Source organism: Staurois parvus, unplaced genomic scaffold, assembly GCF_062004578.1.
Source record: "Staurois parvus isolate SC_StPar_1 unplaced genomic scaffold, SC_StPar_1.0 ptg000177l, whole genome shotgun sequence".
Classification (NCBI taxonomy): Eukaryota; Metazoa; Chordata; class Amphibia; order Anura; family Ranidae; genus Staurois; species Staurois parvus.
This window is the reverse complement of record NW_028317973.1, coordinates 3,934,400-3,956,668: the sequence shown is the minus strand read 5'-3', so window position 1 is coordinate 3,956,668 and position 22,269 is coordinate 3,934,400. Positions and strand designations below refer to the sequence as shown.

The window sequence follows — 22,269 nt, the reverse complement described above, 5'->3', positions numbered from 1 at the left end:
TAGTTTCACTCGCTGAAATATTCATGACATGGCAATAGGAACTGCTTGGTGGCATTTTAAAGTGATGTGCGGCGTCTAGTCTGAGCAGGGGAAGAAGATCTGTGCTGGAACTGTCAGGGAAGGAGCTGACCCTGAGCTTCCAGGGGGGCAAAGTTGTGTGCTGCCACTTTGCAGAGCCCAGCACCTGATGAGACTCCATCCTGCCAGGGGAGAGGGACTGTCAATGCCTTCTTAGGGTGGGAGGGAGAAGAGGGGGGAGCTTGCAGCATCAGCTGGACTGAGGGGGGAATGAAGGATTCCTGTGGCACTCCCGAAGTTGTGCTGTACTCTGGAAGGAATTCATAACAGACAGACAGAGGGGAATATAAAGGAAGGATTTGCACCCTGGAGCATCCATCGGGACCCAGCAAGGCAGATCCAGCTCCAAATTACTGTGCAGCAGCTTCCTTGACACCTTAAGGTACAGAGACTTTTAATCCAGACATAATCATAACTTCTGTTACATCTCCAGAGCCATTCCATCATCTACCTCTACACAGCACCCTGCTACCCATTGCACCCTGCTGCCCATTGCACCCTCCTGATGAACCTGCCTTCACCTCTCATGAACATATTCTTTTTATATATTATTTGTGTAAACTTAGGAGAAAGGTTATGTGCCTGTGTAGGTCTGCACAGAATAATGATCATGCATGGATAGATGAGTCTTGTGTCTCAGCCATGTGTTACCAGCTGCTGCTGATGAGTTCTTGCATAGGCTATCATGTGATCATTTTAAATTCATTATCTAAAAGGTCATTTAACAAAAACAAAAAAACAGTCGCCTCCCAGGTCTGCCTTGTTCACCCGATCAAAAAAAAAACCCTGCTTTTGTAAATATTTCTAATTTTTGAATACATTGTTGATGCATTTGTTACTTTTGTTTTGCTTTTATATGACATATTTGTTATAGTATTTTTAATGTGATTAATAATATAGCAGCAGGATCTAAGCCAGTCTTTCTCAACCTTGTGGTTCCTCCAGAGGTTGCTAGGGGTCCCTTTAGAAGAGAAGGTGGCAGACTGACACCAGTGTAAGGGGGTACTACAATCTTCTGTCTGTGCTTCTTCTCTGGCCAGGATTATTACTCATTTCTATGATTGTTAAGGGAACTCCATTCATGATTATTTTATTTAAAACTCTGTGCAACCTAGAGATCATGCTAATGTAGCATCAGCTGCGGGTCTGGTCATTTTATTGGGGGGTTTCTGAGACTTGAAAACTATTTCAGGGGTTCTTTGTGGTAAAATGGGTGAGAAAGACTGGTATAAGCTTTTTATTTTTGTTGGGGTTTTTTATGTATAAACACATTTTATTCAGGATAATTTGGTCAACGTGCTTGTGGAATATCTGCATGTTACACAAATAAAAATGATATATGTGGAAGTGTCATGTCACTATAAGGATCATTGCCTGTGTTCTCAACAGCCGTAGGTGTGAAATTCATATGCTGGCTTTATTCCTGTCCAAAAGCTAAACACGCAAAGGCAACTCATTGTCATTCATCTGATGCTATTGGAGCAGTCCCAGTGAATCATAGTGTAGTAACAGAATGCTTTGGATTCGTATAGACATCCCACACATGAACACTTGCCTCCAGAATATGGTATCATTCACATTGCTAATTTAAAAAATGATTTTGGTAACCCCTTCCTTGTCAGGGACCAGGCTGTGTCTCTACCATGAGCTCAGCAGTCTTGTGACATATCAGACAGTAGTGACATTTGGATGTGACAGTCTTGTTTATAGTTCCAAAGTTTCCTGTGGCTGAATTCCATTTTGTGGTGGTGAAAGTTGTCAATCCTATGGTTAGCTGAAACGAAGTCCTTCATCTTTGTGATCTTTTTGTTACATATAAGGTGACAGTTATTGTGCATAATTGTTGAAAAGTACACTTAGTAGTATGTTGGATGAGAAGAATGGTCAACACATGTTACTTTTTTTTAAGATGTTGAATATTTTTCAGCTTTGTGACTCTATGTGTATGAATATATATCAAGGCAAATCAATTACATACCATATGCTTACTGTCTCAGAGTTTATGTCACTGTCAACAGAAATGTTGCATTGTCTGGCATCCACAGTTTCATATGTTATTTAGCAGTCATGCATAACTTGTGTAAGCCCTCGGTCACATCAGGTGCAATTTGGCATGTGATTTGCATGCCAGGTGACTTGCAAATCATATGCCAAGTCGCACCCTATTGTCCACAATTACAGCAGTCATATTGGTGCGGGTCTGACTTGGTGGGAGCCGCACCGATTTCTAAAGTAGTACATGCACTACATTTCATGCGATTTGCATAGACATCTGTGTCAGATGTCTTGCAAATCGCACTTGAAATCGGCATGTCCCCTGACTTTGAAATTGCGCGACTTCACTGTAAGTCGCACGATTTCAAAGTCGGGCTTGATGTGACCGGGGTGTAACTGTTGCTATTGCTGGCTTTTGGGAGCCAAGGCTTTCCACTTGTCATTTACTGGATGGATTGTTAGCCAATACTAGTTAACTAACATGCTAATTCATGTACATAAAAATGAGTGAATTTTATTATGAAGTCTGTGGAAAGGTTGCGCTTACATGTAATGTTTGTGCAAAAGGAAGAACCTTTGTAGAACAGTAAAAAATAGGCTCAATTGTAGAAGAGCTTGTAAAACAACACTCTAGCTCTGAGTAACCATGTCCTGTAGGAGTAAACACACCTTGAAATCTTTAATTTAGCAGGTGACATAGGTGGCATGTTATAGACTGTGCGATGAAATGCTTCACTGTTCTCCAGCAATAATACATGCTGATACTTTGCTTCAAGGGATACTTTTGCCTGTTAAATTAAACTCAGAATAACAGTCTTGAGTTTTAAAGTAACACAAGTGAGATTTCAAAATGTAACCGAATGAGTGAATTCATTTTAAAACATAAAGGCTACTTGGAAAACATTTTATCTATAACTGGAAGGCAGTACAGTCAATTGAAACATTTAGGACTTGAAATAAAAATCCACACAACCTGCTATACTTTGTAACATTTTTTTTAGCATAGTGGAGCATAGTAAAGTTGAGAATTGCTCAAGGCAATGCATGCAGTGTGCAGAAATAAAGAACACTTTTAGATTGTTAAAATGTAAACTTAATCCGTTATTTACGCTATAAAATATTTTTTTTAACATCTGAATAATGGATACTCCACTTAATATACTTCTGATTAATGGATTCTCTTCTTATAATGAGATATGTTCACCTTATTGTCCTCGTACATGTTTCATAATCTACCTGTACTAGCATGGTATATCACAATTTCACAACTCTCTCTTATTCCTTTTTGACACACTTAGTATGTATACATATTTGTCTCATTTTAGCCTTGACATTAGTTATCCTTTTCATAGTTCAACTATACTTTGGGACTTTTGTTAGTCTTTTAAATTTTCCCAGCCCAATATTATTGTTAGCTACAACAGTGCTCCAGATGTTTCTCCAAATGTGAAATGGGTATGTGTAAATAAAAAAGGTGTTGGTTACATTTTGTTACTATGTTACAGATTTGTAAGAAACAATTAATGGTTAGAGATTCACAGCTGTCAGTCAGAATCTGCAGGTATCTCCTAACCTCTTCATTGCCAGTTAGAAAAGGAACATCTTTCTGCCTTTGCTGCTTTTAAAGTTCAGGACTTTGTTGTATTGGTTTCCAAATTTTTTCTAAAGGCTATCAGCCTAGTATAGTAGAGTTGTAATCCAAAGGTCAGAGACTGCTGACCTTCTTAGGTGCTTATAGTCTGTTTTATATAGTGTCCCATAGTTTTCTTCCTTGAGGAAAAAGTAACTTGAATGCTTGAACAGAGCAAATGTATAAGACGCTGCACCAAGATCCATTTCAACTAAAGCCGCACATAGACTAAGGTTTGTTGATTGTTGCTGATTTTAACCGGGTTGGGTGAGGACCATTGTGATTTTGGGTGGCAGTACTGTGATGATTATTGTCTTTAAGATTGTTCTTGGCATTTAAGCATATTTGTTTAGGTAACAGTTATGAAACGGCCATTTTTTGGCATTCTTTTGTTTAAAAGATATGAAGTACTACAGTGCAAGAAAACATAAGAGTCACTTGCTACAATAACAGTAATATATAAACAAATAGATTTTAAAATTATTTTTTAATCTTTAATTAATGTAATTTTTTAATATCCATGGACTACTTAAAAGTTGACAGTCTAAGGTGAAATGCTGGTGTTGTAATACAGGCCAGAAACTGCTCCTTCAAGTACCACTAGGGGTTAATTCAGTAGTCCTAAAATTTGTTGTGTTTTTATACAGAAACAATTGAGTACTGTCCGTGATACTTTTTTTATTTGCACTAACATACAATTTTGAGGACAAGCTTTCGGGGTATGTCCCCTTCTTCAAAGTACAAGCGGTACTATACAAATCACAAAGTTTCAGCAAAATGTTAGAAGGGATTAAAAAAAAAAAAGAGGCTAGAGATAAGATAAAGCAAAAGCAAGGGGGGGGGGGGATACTACACTCACACAGAGGGAGTCAAGCTTGAGCTAATAGTCATAAAACTGTTGGATAATGAGTGAGGAATCCCACATGAGTGTGGTTCTTATAGAAATTTTATAGAAATGCCCTAGGTACAGGTTTTTTGGAACTACAGCTATGTTAGATACAGAAGCTGACATTTTATAGGTCCAACATTTGTCAGTGGCCATTGCGTATTAGGGTTAAGCATCAAAATCCAACACCATTACAAAGTTTAAAATTTGCAAATTCTTACAAATGTAGGCATTCTATTCTGTACTTTCCACATGATAATTGACACAAGAAAAACACAAGTATTTTAGAACTTTAGTTTTCGGTGGAAGCACATGCTGTTCTTTGATTCCTCGAGATTCTGCTGGTTCTACATTAGACTAACTGGCTCCTAAACTGCTTTTTAATGGGGCCACCATTGTGCAGGAGATAGTCATAGGTATGGGTTCTCTAATCTGATAATCCTAACTTTTGTGTTGTATGGAAAGAGGTACAAGTACATAACTGCCACTTTTCACTTTGCGTTTATCTATAACCTCTGTGTGAGCTGTAGGTTGCTGCTGAGCAATAAAGGTTACAAATGTTAGGATGTTAATGGACAAAAGTGCTATCATTTCAAATGTAATGTTGTTTATTTTAGCTGTGTACTCTATAGTATTGATAGAGCAAATATCTCAAAATTTCCAGATGCTAAGCTCAGTGGTTAAAAGATCTTTATTATTATTATTATTAATAATAATAATATTATAATACAGGATTTACAGTTTACACAGCGCTTTACATCATAGGGGCAGACAGTACAATTACAATACATTTTAATACAGGAGGGATCAGAGGGCCCTGCTCATTAGAGCTTACAATCTAGGAGGGAATATTATGGTTTGTTTTAAATGTAAAGATGATTTAACTGAACTTAATATATTTTAATGCAGAGTAAATTTTGTAATCCTCTTCTATGAAGGCTTGTCCTTGTCCCAGTGGTGTAAGATGCTATTGTGCCAATTGATGTTATGGATTTTTTAATATTTTAAAAAACAAAACCTTTCCAATTTGTGTTATCATAAAATGATGCATCTATTATTGCATTGCATGCAGTGGTGTAACAATAGCCATAGCAGCAGCCTCTGCAGTTGCTGTTGGGACTGTGGTAGGAGGGGGCCACATTTGAAAGGCCGTTAAGGACTAAATGGTTAAGTTTCCAATATAGAAGGGGGGGGGGGAGTCAAACACTGGGGGTTTTGCTAGTAACAGATCCCCCCTCTGTAGCAGGAAGCTTTTACTTGGCTGTTTTATCAGTCTAGATTATTGCCCTCTGAACTTCTGTTACAGACTGAATTTAACACTGTATGCCTAATTCAGTCAAAAACCTGAGAGTTTCTCCTCTACTAAAACCATATTGGACAGGTTAAGTTTGCAGTTGTACAAAATGGTTTAAAAAAATCTAGAGATTAAAGCTCAACTCTCGGAATTAAAAAAAAAAAAAAAAAAAAAAAACTGCAGTGAGGCTCTACTGCACTGCAAGAGGGAAATTCTTAGGAACTCTAGGGCGATGAGGAATAAGGTGTAATACCTTAAGCTGGCCATACATTATACAGTTTTCCTGTTCAATTTCCTTTAGATTTACCTTCAACTATGTAGTGCAAGGGACTGTCTGATTGTATACAAATTGAAAGCGTTTAGGTTTGACTTCATATTTTATAGTTTTGGTAAATCTAAAGGAAAATTGTACAAGAAATTGTATAATGTATGGCCAGCCTTACGCCTTGCTCCAGCAGGCTACCTCCATCTGTCTCCAGTTCCACAAAGCTGCTTCTATAAGATGCTCTGGACTGTGGTCTCACAATGACGTCATCAAGTACAATGCGACAGATACCCACTAGCCTGCGCAAAGGAGAGCACCAGAGCCTGCCGAAGCGGGGAGTAAGGCAAGTATTACATTTTATTTCTCATCCTGTTACGTTAATGAGTCTTTAACCCCTGCAGGGTTAATTTCTAGGGCTGGGTTTTACATAAGTTTGTGTTAGGGCTATAGAGTAGTGTGCAAGAGCATTAATAATTTTGTCATTATACAATATGTCAGGAGGTTCATAATTGTTATTGCTGTTAAAACTTTACGTTTTATCCACAGCACTGGTGCCTAGTAGAGTAATGACTATGCTTACTTAAGCATACTTTGTGTTAAAATCACTGAACTTCACATAAAGTGTCACATTTGATAGTTACAAGGGATGCCCATCAAAATTTTTCTAGGGGACACAATGATTTGTTGTTATGCACCTGATTACATATGATATAATTAGATGCGTCACCTTAATCTACAAAGATAGTAATATTCCCTGAACACACCCTTGTTTTCAAATGCAAGCATTATATACTGTACACTTAATAAATGTAAAGATGAAATATTCTTTTCTTCATTGAGATAGTTGTCAGTGGATACCCTGTCAGCTTTTCTTTTTTTTTTTTGTTCACCTCTGTCCTATTGTGGAGATTTCCCTCCACTTCATGTCCTGTAAACACAACAAGAAGTAAGAGGAAATCTCCTCTCCAAATGGAGTAAATCCTCAATAGAATCTGGAACAAGTATATCCATTGGGAGAATTCCCTCTTCCTTTTCTGATGACATTGACTTCATTTTGATTACCGATGACAATGGTGACCTAGACAAGTCAAGAGGGCATATCTTCTTAACAAGGACACAGACAACAATAAAAGCATGACAAGGGCTCTAACTCCTTTCCACTCTATTCAATATCATATATTTGGCTATAAAGTACAAAGTTGGATAGAGCTGAGAAATTATTTAAATGCCAAACGAACCTAAACAGTCCTTTTTTGTTCCATTTTTACTGTTATCTGCAGTCTTGAATGTAAATTAAATTTGGTAAATTGATGGGTCTGATAATTTGTCATCCTTTAAAATGGACATCTAGGCAGACTGTTTTTTTGCCATATTAATTATCTTTTTTTCGATTAACACTATCAATCTGTGGAGTTAGAATTTGTACTCAAATCTATCGTCATACATGCAAAAGATTATATATACACAATAGGTTTGCATATATCCTTTATTTGTAAGTGTCTGCTTTATATTTAGAATGATCATAAATGCATTTTTTAAAAGTGCTTCTTTTAGCTAAAACAGAATTTTACTGTTTTTACAGAAGTCGATTTAAAATGTATGCTGTGTCCAAATGTGTAATCACATTCAACCCACATAACAGCCAGCACTATTTAACTGCAATTGTTCTTTTTACTCAGGAATATTTGTCCAATCAAATGCTCAATTCACAAACATTGGCACCAGATTAAGTGTAGAGTTATTAACTTTGTATACATACTTTGCATATTCAACTATCAGAAACCCTCATGAATTGATATTTTATCCTAACCTAAATGTTTCCCTCTGCTAGCCAGTTAAACACTTATGACATATTAAAGATGAATAACCTGTGGGATAATCTTTGTGAATTGGTGATATTGTGTGTTCACTCACTGTACACTTCTGTATGCGTTTGCACACGTCTAGATGACACTGTATTAAAAAACAGGGATTTTGGATTTCTTTTCAGTGTGAAATGGTACAAAATATATGATATATTAGATCTGGATTCCAAAAACTTCATGCTGATGCTTTTGGCTTCTATTCTTTGATTCCCTGACCCTGAACATGTTTATAGAAAATAATTCAGACTTTTCTGCAGCTTTTATTTGCTGCAAGCTTGTCCTGGGTCTGTGATTTTAAAAGTATTGAAGCCAGGCAGCAGGGATTATGGTAAGGAACCAAAAATGGTGGCTAACAAGTTCTGCTAAGTGTATTTTAACTGAAGTCTAGCCCACATATATAGTAGTTAAAGGTAACTTAAAACATTAGGTCATAGCAAAATATTGAAAAAAATAGCCTTTTAACCACTAGCCTACAGGGCACTTATACCCCCTTCCTGCCCCGCCAATTTCCAGCTTTCAGCGCTGTTGCACTTTGAATGACAATTGCGCGGTCATGCAACACTGTACCCATATGACATTTTTATCATTTTTTTTGTGACAGAGCTTTATTTTGGTGTTATTTAATCACCTCTGGGTTTTTTATTTTTTCTTAAACAAACCAAAAACCACTGAAAAGTTTGAAAAAAAGCTTTTTCCTAGTTTTTGTTATAAAAATTTATAAATAAGTGATTTTTCTCCTTCACTGATATGCGCTAATGAGGCTGCACTGATGGACACTGATAGGTGGCACTGATGGGCATTGATGAGGAGGCACTGGTAGGTGGCACTGATGAGCATTGACAGGCATCACTGAATGGCACTGAAAGGCAGCACTCATATATGGCACTGATAGGTGGCACTGACTGGCACTGTTAGGTGGCACTGATAGGCGGAATTGATGCACACTGATAGGCAGCACTGACTGGCACTGATAGGTGGCACTGACTGGCACTTATGGGTGACACTGAAAGGCAGCTCAGATGGGCACTGATATGTGGCATTGATGTGGCACTGAAAAGTGGCACTGCTGGACACTGGCAGGTGGCATGGATGAGCACTGAGAGCTGGCACTGATGGACACTGACAGGTGGCACTGCTGGGGCTACACAGATCATCAGGGCACACTGATCGTCAGTGCTCTGATGATCTGTGTACATGTCCACTCCGAGGAATGACGATTACTGGCTCTCCTCTACTCACGAGCTGTCAGCGTGACAGCTCGTGGGGAGAGAAATGCCGATAACCGGCATTTCCCTGTTTACATGGGATCAGCTGATCACATGACCGAGTCGACATCTTCGGCTCTTTCCGTGGATTGGTGATTCGCTGTGTCCGAGGGACACAGTGCACCGCCGATCGCCGCGCTGCGTGCTCCAGGAGCCACGCATGCGCGGTTAGAATGGGACGATGTCATATGACGTCCTCCCAGAACAAGAGAACCGCCTTGCGTCCGTCATTTTACTATATGGTGGGCGGGAGGCGGTTAAAGAAGCTTTTTTCCTTTGGGTTCCTAAAGCAGTTTTTTTTCTGTTAGGTTCCTACGGCAGGTTATAGACTATGCAACTTTTTTTCCTGCAGCCAGTCAGTTCTCCCATCAACACAGTCAGTGTCGATAAGGAAATCCCTCCCGTGGAGCTATTGTGTTCTCCTGGCGGGGGGGGGGGGGGGGCTAGCTGTCCTTGCTGGGATGTGGCAACACCCAGATATTGCAGAGTTCCCTTTTTAAATTTAACATTTCTAACAGTATCTACTTGCAAAGCAAGGTGTTCATCTCACTTCCCCCTCCCTTATTTCCTGTAAAGTAATGTGTACCAGTCTGTAGCTAGCACTCTTATTTTGTAGCTGGAATTCAAGGCTATATTCTACAGAGCTTAGAAAGTCTTTTGAATGTACAGAAAGTAAAAGAGGAAAAATGTGCATTGTGATGTAATTATTAGTATATACACTTGTAAGAAGTGGATAAAATTCCCTCGGCTTTGCAGGCAAGAGCGCTGTTTTTATTAAATCACTTGTTTTCTTCAAGGTCCGTGTCCAGAGTTTCCTGGTTTTCCAATGATAATTGCTAGCAGCTATAATAATCGCATGCTAAATATCAGACATGTTGGTTGTACCAAGTTGATCGATGGAGAGACTTGGGTACAGTCAGCCTGTAGATGGATGGATCGAATCAATTCAATCCATCTATGGCCGGCTTAAGTGATATCTCTCATGTCCCTTTCTTTATCAGCCTTCACTTGCTGTCCAAGTTTAGAAATAAAGAAATGCAATATGTTTGGTCCTTGTCTATGAACTATAGATTACAGATATAGACAAGCAATTTGTATTTTTCAAGAGCCTATTAATGTTAGCCTCCATATTTCTCTCTTGACTGGTGCACTTTAGGGTATAGATTTATGCAGAGATTTAGTTGTTAATGGACAACTTGGTATAATCAATTTGAGCTAAACTGTAAAAAAAAAAAATAACTCCATAATAAACATCTTCTAATGTTTCATGTTCCTTTTTTTGTTGAAGATGGGTGTACACTAGGACACTACTCAAGGCTTGGTAATCTGATGTTCTTTTGGTATTACATTTACAGATGTCTGCTTGTACTTTGTGTTCCTGAGTGCTGGGTATAAACATGTTCTTTGGGAGGACAATAGATCTCTCTTGTTGATGTTGGTGCTATGCCACACTTCTCTCAGAGATGAATACACTTCACACAGTGAAGTACATCTCAGATGAGTTCAGCACTGAGTGGAGTGTCCATTAGAACTCACTGTGTGTGTGTGTGAAATTAAGAGGCTGAATTTTTTTTATCACATTATTGGGTATTTAAAGTGAACACAGCCCCACAAACTTGATCTTCTGCTTGAATATGTTCAATGTATTATATTCTGTATCTTGTGTATATATAATATATATTGTGTACTATAATACCCTGTATAGACTAGATATCATTATAGTTGGGAAAGCTTGGTCATGTTATTGATCAGACTTGCCTATAAACAATAACAGAACATCTATTGAACCTAATCCTTTTACTTTATTGGTGGATGGTCAAATAAGAGTAGAATGTTTTGAAGCCTTGGGTAATCCCCCAGCCTTGTACTGTATCTAGTACTGAGAGAAGCCATGGTGCTCAGGACTCTTATCTGTCCCATGCCCAGGAACAGTGTTTAACCACTTGCCCTCCAGAGGATTTACCCCTCTTCCTGAGCAGGCCATTTTTTTATGATACGGCACTGCCTTACTTTAACTGACAATTGTGCGGTCATGCAACGCTGCACCCAAATGAAATTTACGTCCTTTTTTTCCCCACAAATAGTGCTTTTTTGTGGTATTTGATCTCCTGTGCGGTTTTTATTTTTTGCGCTATAAACAAAAAAAAACTGACAATTTTGAGAAGAGAAAACAATATTTTTTACTTTTTGCTATTAAACATGTCTAGTAAAAGAATTTTAAAAATCAAATGTCATCATAAATTTAGGCCAAAATGTATTCTGCTACATGTCTTTGCTAAAAAAAAATCCCAACATGTGTAAATTAATTGGTTTATGTGAATGTCATAGCGTTTACAAGTGGTGGTATATATAATATAATTTAAGAAAACATTTTTTTTTACTAGTAATGGCGGCGATCAGCGACTTATAGCAGGACTGCAGTGGGCATTCTGACACTGGGGGGGAACTGACTTGGTGTCACTGACATCCCCATTGACACCAATACAGTGATCAGTGCTAATAAAAAATACTGACACTGTACTAATGCACTGGGCAGGAAGGGGTTAATGTGTGGGGTGATCAGAGGGTTAACTATGTGCTGTTTCACAGTAAGCACACTGCTTTGTATCACTCTGCTATTCAGAGCCAAACAAAGCAGTGTACAGGCACTGACAGGGGAGAGATCTGTGTTGTTTATGCACAGGTCTCTCCCCCATCGGAAATACTCGGCAATCACCGGGTGCCAGCAAGGGATCACCGGCTGGGACTCAGTGACTGACAGCCGAGGCTGCGCAGGTAGGGTACACTCACGCCCCCTACCCAGAACTACAAAACCATGTATATATATATATATATATATATATATATATATATATATATATATATGTGTGATTTTGTGTGCCCGTGCCGCCCTGTATAAGTATTTCTGCTATAAGGCGGCACGGAAGCGGTTAAACAAAATAAAAAGTTATACCACTCATTGTGAATAGCAGTTCCCAAGGCTAGGGACTGAATGTAAACAAAGCAGGGGCAGGGTATCCCAGGTTATGTAATTGAACACATAAGGTCAATATTTAATCAATAATATGAACTGGTATATTCTGTCCCTTTGTTTACATTTACCTGTCGGCTAAGGAAATGTATGGTGAGTAGCCAGGGTTGTGGACGTATTGGCAGGCATCATTCATTCTAAACTGATATGGACCTACATCAATGGAGGATGTGATTGATAAAAGATTTACATCATAGGACATCTTTTGTTTTCAATAAAACACTGTCACCTAGGTTTGTGGGGGTTGTTTTTTCAAAAAAAGGAGCTTTTTAAGAGGGGTGTATGTGTACTTTTAAATTTTCTATTCAATTTTTGATGAATGCACCCCTTATTCATTCACATCCATTGACATAGAGAGTATCTGGTGGTTCCTTATTGGAAAGGGAGGTTCCTGATTCTGATACATTTCCCCTCACAACCACTGGAATAGGGTGGTTGGGAAGAGGCACTTGTGCTCATCAACATGGAGACAACGTTCTTTTTCAGGAAAGGTAGCCAGGTATGGTTTGGGAAGTGAGGGGTGCACACTCGCTGCCCCACCTTTCCTAGCTAAGCTGCTTGCTGAGATAAGGGTCTGGTATGGATTTTGGAAGGGACCCCATTTTGTTCTTCGCATGGGTCTCCCTATAAATCCATACCAGACTGTCAATTAGTATAAGGATCTGGTGTATATTCTTAGGGGAAACCCCATGGGGCCACTTTATTTACAAACAGAACAAAGCAGCTAGGACATGTCATTAGCGACAGACAATTTAAGAGTTTTTTTTCCCCTTGAAAATGTCACTTTTTCTGTAGTACATGGTAGAGATGTGTCACTTTCTAGGCAGGTTAAAATGTCCCCTGAGATGTTATTTGAAGGAACTATGCATTTTTAATGTAGCCTTTTAAGCCTTGTTAAAGAAGTTCACCTTTGGGAACATGTTAAATGTTCCACCCAATTTTAGGGTGGAACATGTTCCCGATCCTGCAGCCGCCGCCCAATCCTCTCCTCTTTCTGTGACAGCAGTACGGGGAGTAGTTCCTCGTACTAGCTGTCACTTTTTAAAAACGGCACCCAAACTCTGCCCACAGGGCTGCGTCATTTATTCACAGTGTTCTATGATTGAATGGATTACAAGTCCCAACAGCCTTGGTGGCTATCGACTAGTTCTCAATGAACTACCACGGCATTGTGAACGCTGTGGTAGTTAATTGAGTCTTCCTGTCAGAAGTATTGTCTTGCCTGTATGGGGATGTATGAGCAAGCAGATACACTGACAGTGCGCAGGAGACCTGCATGGCACCAGCAATCACATCCCCCTGACGAAGCCACGTGGACCTGTGGTGCAACGCATAGGGGAGGGTCTCTGACATCACCACACACCCAGGACGGCAAGTATAGGCTGTGTGCGGTATACAAGCGATTAATGTATACAAGTGATTAATGTTTTTTAAAAATGTGAGTGCAGCAATATAGTGGGCACTAAAAAAAGCTTTTTAAAAAGGATAAGGCACTAGATATCCTTTCTTTTATACACTTACTACGGAGGAGAATCTAGGAGAGGATCAGAAGGACGGAGGAGCAATCCCGCAGCATAAGGCGGGAGAGATCACAGCAGCCATATCTGCAGACAAGGAGAGGATTATTAAGGAGCTCCCAGGTGATATCCATTATCCATCAAATCCCAACGGTACAACAAGTGAATACATCAGGTTCCAAGCATGGACATAAAGTGATGTTTGCCTAATTCAATATTAGGCTTACATGGAGGTGAGCACATATTAAAGTCACAAATAGGAGCACACAAGATTCTGAAAATATCATTTTTGGATCACATTAGTGATTTATGGGACTGTCACTATATATATATTTAATTATAAACTGATTTATTTATTTGAGTTTTATCACATTTAAGTTAAAATAATTTATAATAAAGCATAGTTGATTATTATTATTATCATTTTACCAATTAATTGAAATATTTATCACATTAATCATATAATTGAATTTATGGTAATTATGGAATAAGGCACAATTGATTATATATTTAATTGAGGATTTAAATCACTGGGAAATATTTTGAGATATATTTTTTAGTTAATTTTAATTTTGGAGTGCGACATTTTGGTTTTTTAATGGTATGGTAAAATTGCACATGGTTATGAGGATGTGATTAATGTCAGCGAACCACAATATTTATTAATTCACAATCATAGTGGCCCACAAGTTAAAATTCATACATTTGACCAGCAATCTGGCTCCTGCTACAAAAAATAATAAATGCACATTTTTTTACCTGCAAAAAATGTGCATTTATTATTTTTTGTAGAAAGGGGAACTTATTCTTTAAAAGAAGAGCTCCCTGCCAAACAGTATTTACATTTTAATCTGCATTGGTACATGTCCCCCCTTTAAATGTCCAGCTCCCTATAGCCTTTGCTTGGCAATCCAATTATCCTTGAAAATAGAGAGAATCGATTTTCAAGAATCACCTCCCATTGACTTCAATGGAGTTTGCATTAAATGTTGCAATTTGCAGTTTCTTGGATGTGTTAGAACCCAAATGCCCATTTTACTTACCTGAAGCCAAAGTCACATGATGATCCTTTTCTCTTGTTCTGTTTACTTCATGGGGTCCTTCTTTAGGTATTCACATTACTTCCTGCTTGATGTGGATACCTTCTGTTGGTAGAGGCAACATTTCCAGATGCCAAGTTTTCTCTGATAGGCTCCAGAGGCAGGAAAAACATAGGGTGGTGAGGAGACCTGTGTCCAACATGATAAGCAGGAAAAAATGCCTGATCCCCAGACCAGGATATTAGTTTTGCTTTTAGAAGAAACCTAAGCAGGCCATAGATTATACAAATTTTTTTCCATCACTGACTGTGTTGATGGGGGGAACCCTCCTGCAGCGCTATTGTGTTCTAGCAGCAGGGAGCCTTCCTGGCCAGCAGAACACAGTGATTACTGCTAGCTGCTATAGCCATTGGCAGTAATTGCATGTAAAAAAAATCTGACAGGCTGGTTGTACCCAAGTCGATTGATCGGGCAAAACCAGCTTGCCCAGAGATGGATTGAATCTCAGCCGGTCCCTGCTGAACCAGTTGAGATTTGATCCTCCTTTTCTCAGGGCCCCCTCTGGTGCCCTGGGCTCCTCCTTCCTGTCCAGTGCCCCCAGAGCAATCCACCCCCAAGCCCTGCTCTGTGTGTCCATAAGACACACAGAACGGGGCTCAGTCACACTCCCACCCCTACTCCCTCCTTATTGACTGTGATTGACAGCAGCTGGAGCCAATGGCTTCCACTGCTGTCTGTGAGACAAAAAAGAGGCAGAGAGCTGGGACAGCAACTACTCACATGCACATCACTGGATCAAGATCAGGTTCGGGTAAGTATTAGGGTGGGCTGCGGGGGGAGCTGCATACTGAATGTTTTTTACAACCACTTTAAGAGGAAGAGATGTTTGTAATCAAGACTGAGAAGTAAGATAATTAATGCACTATTTAAAATTGGGCTTTTCACACAGTGATATTTAACCACTTTAGGACCCCCCGCCTGCAATGTACTGTGGACGGGCGGCAGCTACAGGACCAGTGATGTACCCGTACGTCGCTGGTGCTTTACTAACACAGGGGCGTGCAACCCTTCCCCCACGTCCGCTGTGCCCACCAGAAACCGCAAAATGAGAATCCTGGTAACTGGAATCTGGTGATCATGTAATCACTATGCAATCACATGATCACAATGACAACAATGATTTTATGAATTCATAAATGCTTTGCTTCTGTTCCTGGAGAGCTGTAAATGGTCTCACATGGCACATGGGGCCAATCATAGCACCCTGTACCATGTGACCAGCTGGAGTCAACCATAGATCACTGTATTTTGAACTGTCATGAACTTAACCCATTCATGACAATTCAAAGCAAGCTTTGCATTGCAGAGCAATAATCTTCATTGCTCCTGCAATACAAAGTGTAAAAAAAAAGAAAAATCCCTGATCACCACCCCAGAGTAGAACAATGTTTCTATGGTAACATTGTATTACTCTGATGATAGTATTTTTTTTTTAAATTCCAAAAAGAAAAAATAATGTAAAAAATAATTTCAAATGTTTAAAAAAAATTGAGAGAATTATATATTTTTTTAAACTACTTGCAGCCCGCCCGTGCAGGCAAGCAGCAGCTCTGGTCTGGGTGTGCATGCACATGCGTGTGCTCCCTATGCCATCTAGGGAGAGAAGAGGGAACACGGCACTGTAAAAGCACTACATTTTACACACGTTGGATTAGCACATTTACCTCTTTGATCTCCCCTATTAACCCTTTGATCACCTCATCACTCATCACTGAAAAATTCTATTTACTGACACTGTACTAATGGCACTGGCTCACTGTATTACTGCCACTAGCGACATCAGATAGTGTCGAGGTCATTTATCGCTCCTCGCAGCCAGGATCAGCTAGTGTTCGATTGCCCACACACTGGTCGTTGGTCACCGCCATTACTAGTATAGTGTTTGTAAGGATCAATATATTGATCATGAACAGAATTATACTAGTGCCTCCTTTTGTATAGTGTCTCCAAAAGCGCAGTGTTAGCAGGGTCAGCCCCATTTGTTGCAAGCACTAGCGTTTAGCCTCTCTGCCTTTCCCCTCCACCGCCTTACAAGATTTTCTTGGGCTCTCCCATCCCAACCGAAAAATGCAGCTGGCAATTCCTCTGCCTGACAATAGAGCTGATCGGAGACTGGAATGCCTTCAATCTTCTCTATGGTCTAAGAGACCAGAAACTACGAGCATTTCATCATTTTGGTTTCGCCAGACATAACAGTGCCATTTTAAAATTGAGAAAGTATCTGATCACATTGATCTTGGTGTGATCAGATGCCTAAAGGGCAGAGGAGAGATCTAGAGTGTAATAGAACCAAGATTTCTCAGAAAAGAGTACCTGTTACTGCCTATTGCTATCACAGGGGATATTTACATTCCCTGTGATAACAAAAAAAGTGCTAAAAAAATGAAAGGGACAGTGTAAAAATCAAAATAAATAAATAATAATTAAAAAAAAAATCACCTCTACCCCCATCCCTGTGCTAGCATGCAAAGGCAAATGCCATCAGTGGTCCTATGGCAGTATGTAAACAGAGACTGCACCATGAATGTGAGGTATCAACGGGAACTGTCAGGAATGGACTTGCCAATAGTGGAGGGACTCACCTGCCTTGTGGGCTGCAGTACCAGGGCTGGCCAGCGGGTGCTCTCAACAACCAGAGGTTCACTTTGGCAATTAGCCATCACCTGGGGCTGATTGCAGGTGGTGTATTTAAGGGATGGCCAGACCTGCAGTCTGTGCCTTGGTGTGTGTTTTTCCATGGGCCCCTGTACCTTGTAACCTGCATTCCTGTTCCTGCCTGACTTGTTGCCGACCCTGCCTGATCCTGACCTCTGCTGACTTCTCCTGTTTGATCCCTGGCTTGTGACCCTGACCATTCTCTGCCTGACCCCCTGTACCTACCTGTCCGTTAGTTACTGTACCCGGCTTGTGACCTGACTACTCTCTGCCTGCTCCTCCTGTACCTACCTGCCCGATAGTTATCGACCCGACCTGCCTGACTATGTTGTTTTTTTCAAAACCCTGTACCAAAAATGTTATCTGCAAAATACTCACTATGCCTCCCATCAAATTCCTTGCCGTGTCTACTTTCCAAAAGGGGGTCATTTGAGGGGGTGTTTGTACTATTCTGGCATTTTAGGGCCTCCAAAACTGTGATAGGCAGTGAGGAAGTGACATGAGGAAATATGCCCTTTGAAAGCCTGGAGGTGGTCATTGGATTTTGGGGGCCTGTATGTGGATAGGCTGCCAAAAAGTCTCTCACATGTGGTATCCCCATACTCGGGAGAAGTAGCAGAATGTGTTTTGGGGTGCTATTCCACATATACCCATGAAATGTGTGAGCAATATATCATTTAAGTGACAACTTTGTTTAAAGAAAAAACATTTTTTTTTGTTATTTTCCAAACATTTGTGGCAAAAAATAAAATGTTCTATGGACTCAACATGCCTCTCAGAAAATTCATTTGGGTGTCTGCTTTCCAAAAAGGGGTCATATGGGGTTTGAAAGCAAAAGCTGTGTATATTCCAATATAAAGTATATGCCTTCGTTTGTAGATGCTATAAAATTCACCAAATAATATACATGTATTGGGATTTTTTTTACCAAAGACATGTAGCAGAATACATTTTGGCCCAAATGTATGGCTAACTTTGAGTTTTCCTGATATTTTTTCTATCTGAAAGTAAAAAATATTTTTTTTTTCAAAATGTTTTTTTTCCCATTTATTTCACAAAAAATAAAAAACCCATTGATAATCAAATATCACCAAAAGAAAGGTCTATTATGTGTGCAAAAAAAGGGCATATATTTTTGGGGGTACAGCATTGCATGACCATGCAATTACCAGTTCAAATATTGCAGTGTGGAATAGCAAAAAATGGCCTGGTCATTAAGGGGGTAAATCTTCCAGAGGGCAAGTGGTTGAGGTCAAAAAATTACAAATGATTGACCATCTTTGAGCCTAAGGATAAGTTTTTCTTTTTTCTTTCCGTGACTTGAAAACAACACTTCCAGGTATATATTTTCACTGTGATGCTAATTGCATAACATTCCCCTGCACCCACAGATAACATTATTTTGACACTATATGCAAAAGGCTGAATGTTTCTCCAATAATCCCTGTCTATTTATTGTGATTATATGCTGACCTTTTTTAAGAACATTTTGAAAAATAGTTTTCTACTGGCAGAGTATTGCATGCAATTGCTACTGTTGGATTGGGGAAGAATTGGTTTCTATTCACTATAGGGTCAGTAATTACACAAGATAGCTATGCTTTGTTTTATATGCAGGAAATGTAGCATTGCTAAAGTACCTCTAAATATAAAACACACAATGACGTATCAATTTTTTTTTAATAAACATCATGAATACATATGTAAACATTGCTTGAGTTTATCAGAATCAAATGTATCTATTTTAATATGAATACAGTGTAACAGGTGGTAAATTATATTTGAAAGCTTCCCTTGCTATTTGTTGTTTTTAGGAAAACATAAGGATTAGTGTGAATAATGTAGGTTCACATTAGTGTGGGTGTAGGAATGCTGGTAGATCGCTCACATTCCCGCAGCTGCACACTAAATGTGATGCTTTAAAGACAATGTGTGAGGGTGCCATTAACTCAGTTGGCGACCGCCCTATAGCATCTTTACTCCTACAGGGCGGCTGCTGCTGTGGCGCACCAGGGATGTGTGCACCCTATCAAGAAGTGCAGAATCACGTGCAGAACAGGGGTGGACTGACCATTTGGAAACTCGGGCACTGCCCCAGGGGTTGGGGTCAGTAGGGGGCCCCATGAGATGCCCCTGGTACCTTTTTCATAGGCCCCATGATCCCCTATTGCCCGGGGGCCCCATGAGTTGTCACTCCGCCCCTGGTGCAGAATCACATGTATATATGTGATTCTGCATTTCCTGGTAGGGTGTGCTCGCCACCGGTGCGCCGCTCTGCTGTGATTAGTCACAGTAGAAGCCAATCAGCGTGTGCCAACCAATGGACGACCGCCGACACCAGCTGATCAACGAGAAGAGAGACAGAGCAGAGCTCTGCTTATAATAAACAAAGCAAAGCTGTGTCCTGTCAGTGGCAATGTGTTCAGCACATCCCTTAATTATAAGGCTCCATGCACACGGGGCATTTTGGTAACTCTGATAACGTTAGCTGTGTAAAGTCACGTTAAAAACGTGCATTTTTCCGCTTTTTCAGCAATTTTGCATTAGCGTTTAGCGGCATTTTTCCAAGTTTTTTCATTTTTGCGGTTTTTAGCATTTTTTTTTTTTTACCAAATACAAAAAATTGGAGAGGGGGTGTGTGTCCAAAAATGTCCAAAAATGCTGGTTTGCAGCGTTTTGCCACGTTTTTCAGCATTAGAGCATTTTTATAGCTAAAAAGCTCCTCTAGAAACCCACTAGTCCTGGGTTTGTTCTTCCAGCCAAAAACATCCCTGCCAAAATACGTTGATTACAGTCTATCTGTGTATGGACACATAGGATAACATGCTGGGGAGTTTACTGGCTGTAGAAAAAAATGTCAAAAGCCAAAAACAGCAGCTGTAAAAACGTCATGTGTGCATGAGGAGTAACACCACACTGTACTGGCTAGGCACAGAGTTAACCCTGTGATTGCCCTAGATGTTCAACCCCTTTCCAGACAGTGACAGTGCATATTTCTTAGCACTGATCACTGTATTAATGTTACTGGTTCCCACAAAGTGTCGGTGTCAGATTGTCCGCCTCAATATTACAGTCCTGCTATAAGTTGCTGATCACCTCCATTACTAGTATAAAAAATAAAAAAACATTCCAATATACTGTATATACCATAGTTTGTAGATGCAATAACTTTTGTGCAAACCAATCAATATACGCTAATTTGGGATTTTTTTAACCAAAAATATGTAGCAGAGTACATATTGGCCTAAATTTATGATGAAATTAGATTTTTTTACATTTCAATTGGATATGTTTTATAGCAGAAAGTAAAAAAAATTGTTTTTGGGTTTTTTCAAAATTGTCGGCCTTTTTTGTTTTATAGTGCAAAAAATGTAAACCCAATGGTGATCAAATACCACCAAAAGAAAGCTCTATTTGTGGGGGGAAAAAATGACATGAATTTAATTTATGTACAGCATTGCATGATCACGCAATTGCCAGTTAAAGTAACTCAATGCTGTATAGAAAAAACATGGCCTGGTCAGGAAGGGGGTAAATCTTCCTGAGGTCAAGAGGTTAATAACCCCCCCCCATACACTGAAAAATGCATCGTGGTTTCCTGTACTCAGAATAACAGGATTAGAGATGAGCGAATCGAACATGACGTAGTGGAATTCGTTTGAAGATTAGGAAATATTCGATTCGCGCCGAATCCGAAAATTAGCAAACTTCGGATGCACGAATCGAATTTTCCCAAAAATGGCGGCGACATGTGTGGCGACGGAGCGGGGATCTCTGGGAAGGCGCGCAGACAAGGCGCGCTGACCCATAATGCATTCATTCATGACATGTGATCGCATTAGCCAATCAGCAGCCAGCCAGCCATCACTGTGTAATGGTGGAGCTATAAATCGCGGCCATCTTAGAATTCTCCATTACCCTCCGGTCATTCAAGAGAGACGGACCTGTCTGTATTAGGGACAGAGTTAGGGCCACAGAGACTTTAGGGCCACAGAATCGTTACTTAGGGCCACAGAATCGTTACTTAGGGACACAGAATCGTTACTCAGGGACACAGAATTGTTACTCAGGGACACAGAATCGTTACTCAGGGACAGACACAGAATTGTTACTCAGGGACACAGAATTGTTACTGAGGGACACAGAATCATTACTCAGGGACACAGAATTGTTACTCAGGGACACAGAATTGTTACTCAGGGACAGACACAGAATTGTTACTCAGGGACACAGAATTGTTACTCAGGGACACAGAATCATTACTCAGGGACACAGAATTGTTACTCAGGGACACAGAATTGTTACTCAGGGACACAGAATTGTTACTCAGGGACAGACACAGAATTGTTACTCAGGGACACAGAATTGTTACTCAGGGACACAGAGTTGTTACTCAGGGACACAGAATCGTTACTCAGGGACACAGAATCGTTACTCAGGGACACAGAATCGTTACTCAGGGACACAGAATTGTTACTCAGGGACACAGAATTGTTACTGAGGGACACAGAATCGTTACTGAGGGACACAGAATCGTTACTCAGGGACACAGAATTGTTACTCAGGGACACAGAATCGTTACTCAGGGACACAGAATCGTTACTGAGGGACACAGAATCGTTACTCAGGGACACAGAATCGTTACTCAGGGACACAGAATCGTTACTCAGGGACACAGAATCGTTACT

General features: G+C 39.9%; 1 protein-coding gene across 3 annotated transcripts in view; it reads left to right on the top strand.

Annotated features, from left to right (window-relative positions):
• Window positions 1–298: 298 nt before the first annotated feature.
• CDH23 (cadherin related 23) overlaps window positions 299–22,269 on the top strand; it is a 1,300,862-nt gene continuing 1,278,891 nt past the window's right edge. The window contains exon 1 of one of the 3 annotated variants that reach the window (XM_089677099.1): window positions 299–460. The gene's annotated coding sequence lies outside the window, so the exon portion shown is untranslated. The remainder of the gene's footprint in view (window positions 461–22,269) is intronic. The other 2 variants (XM_089677097.1, XM_089677098.1) reach the window with 2 other exon arrangements.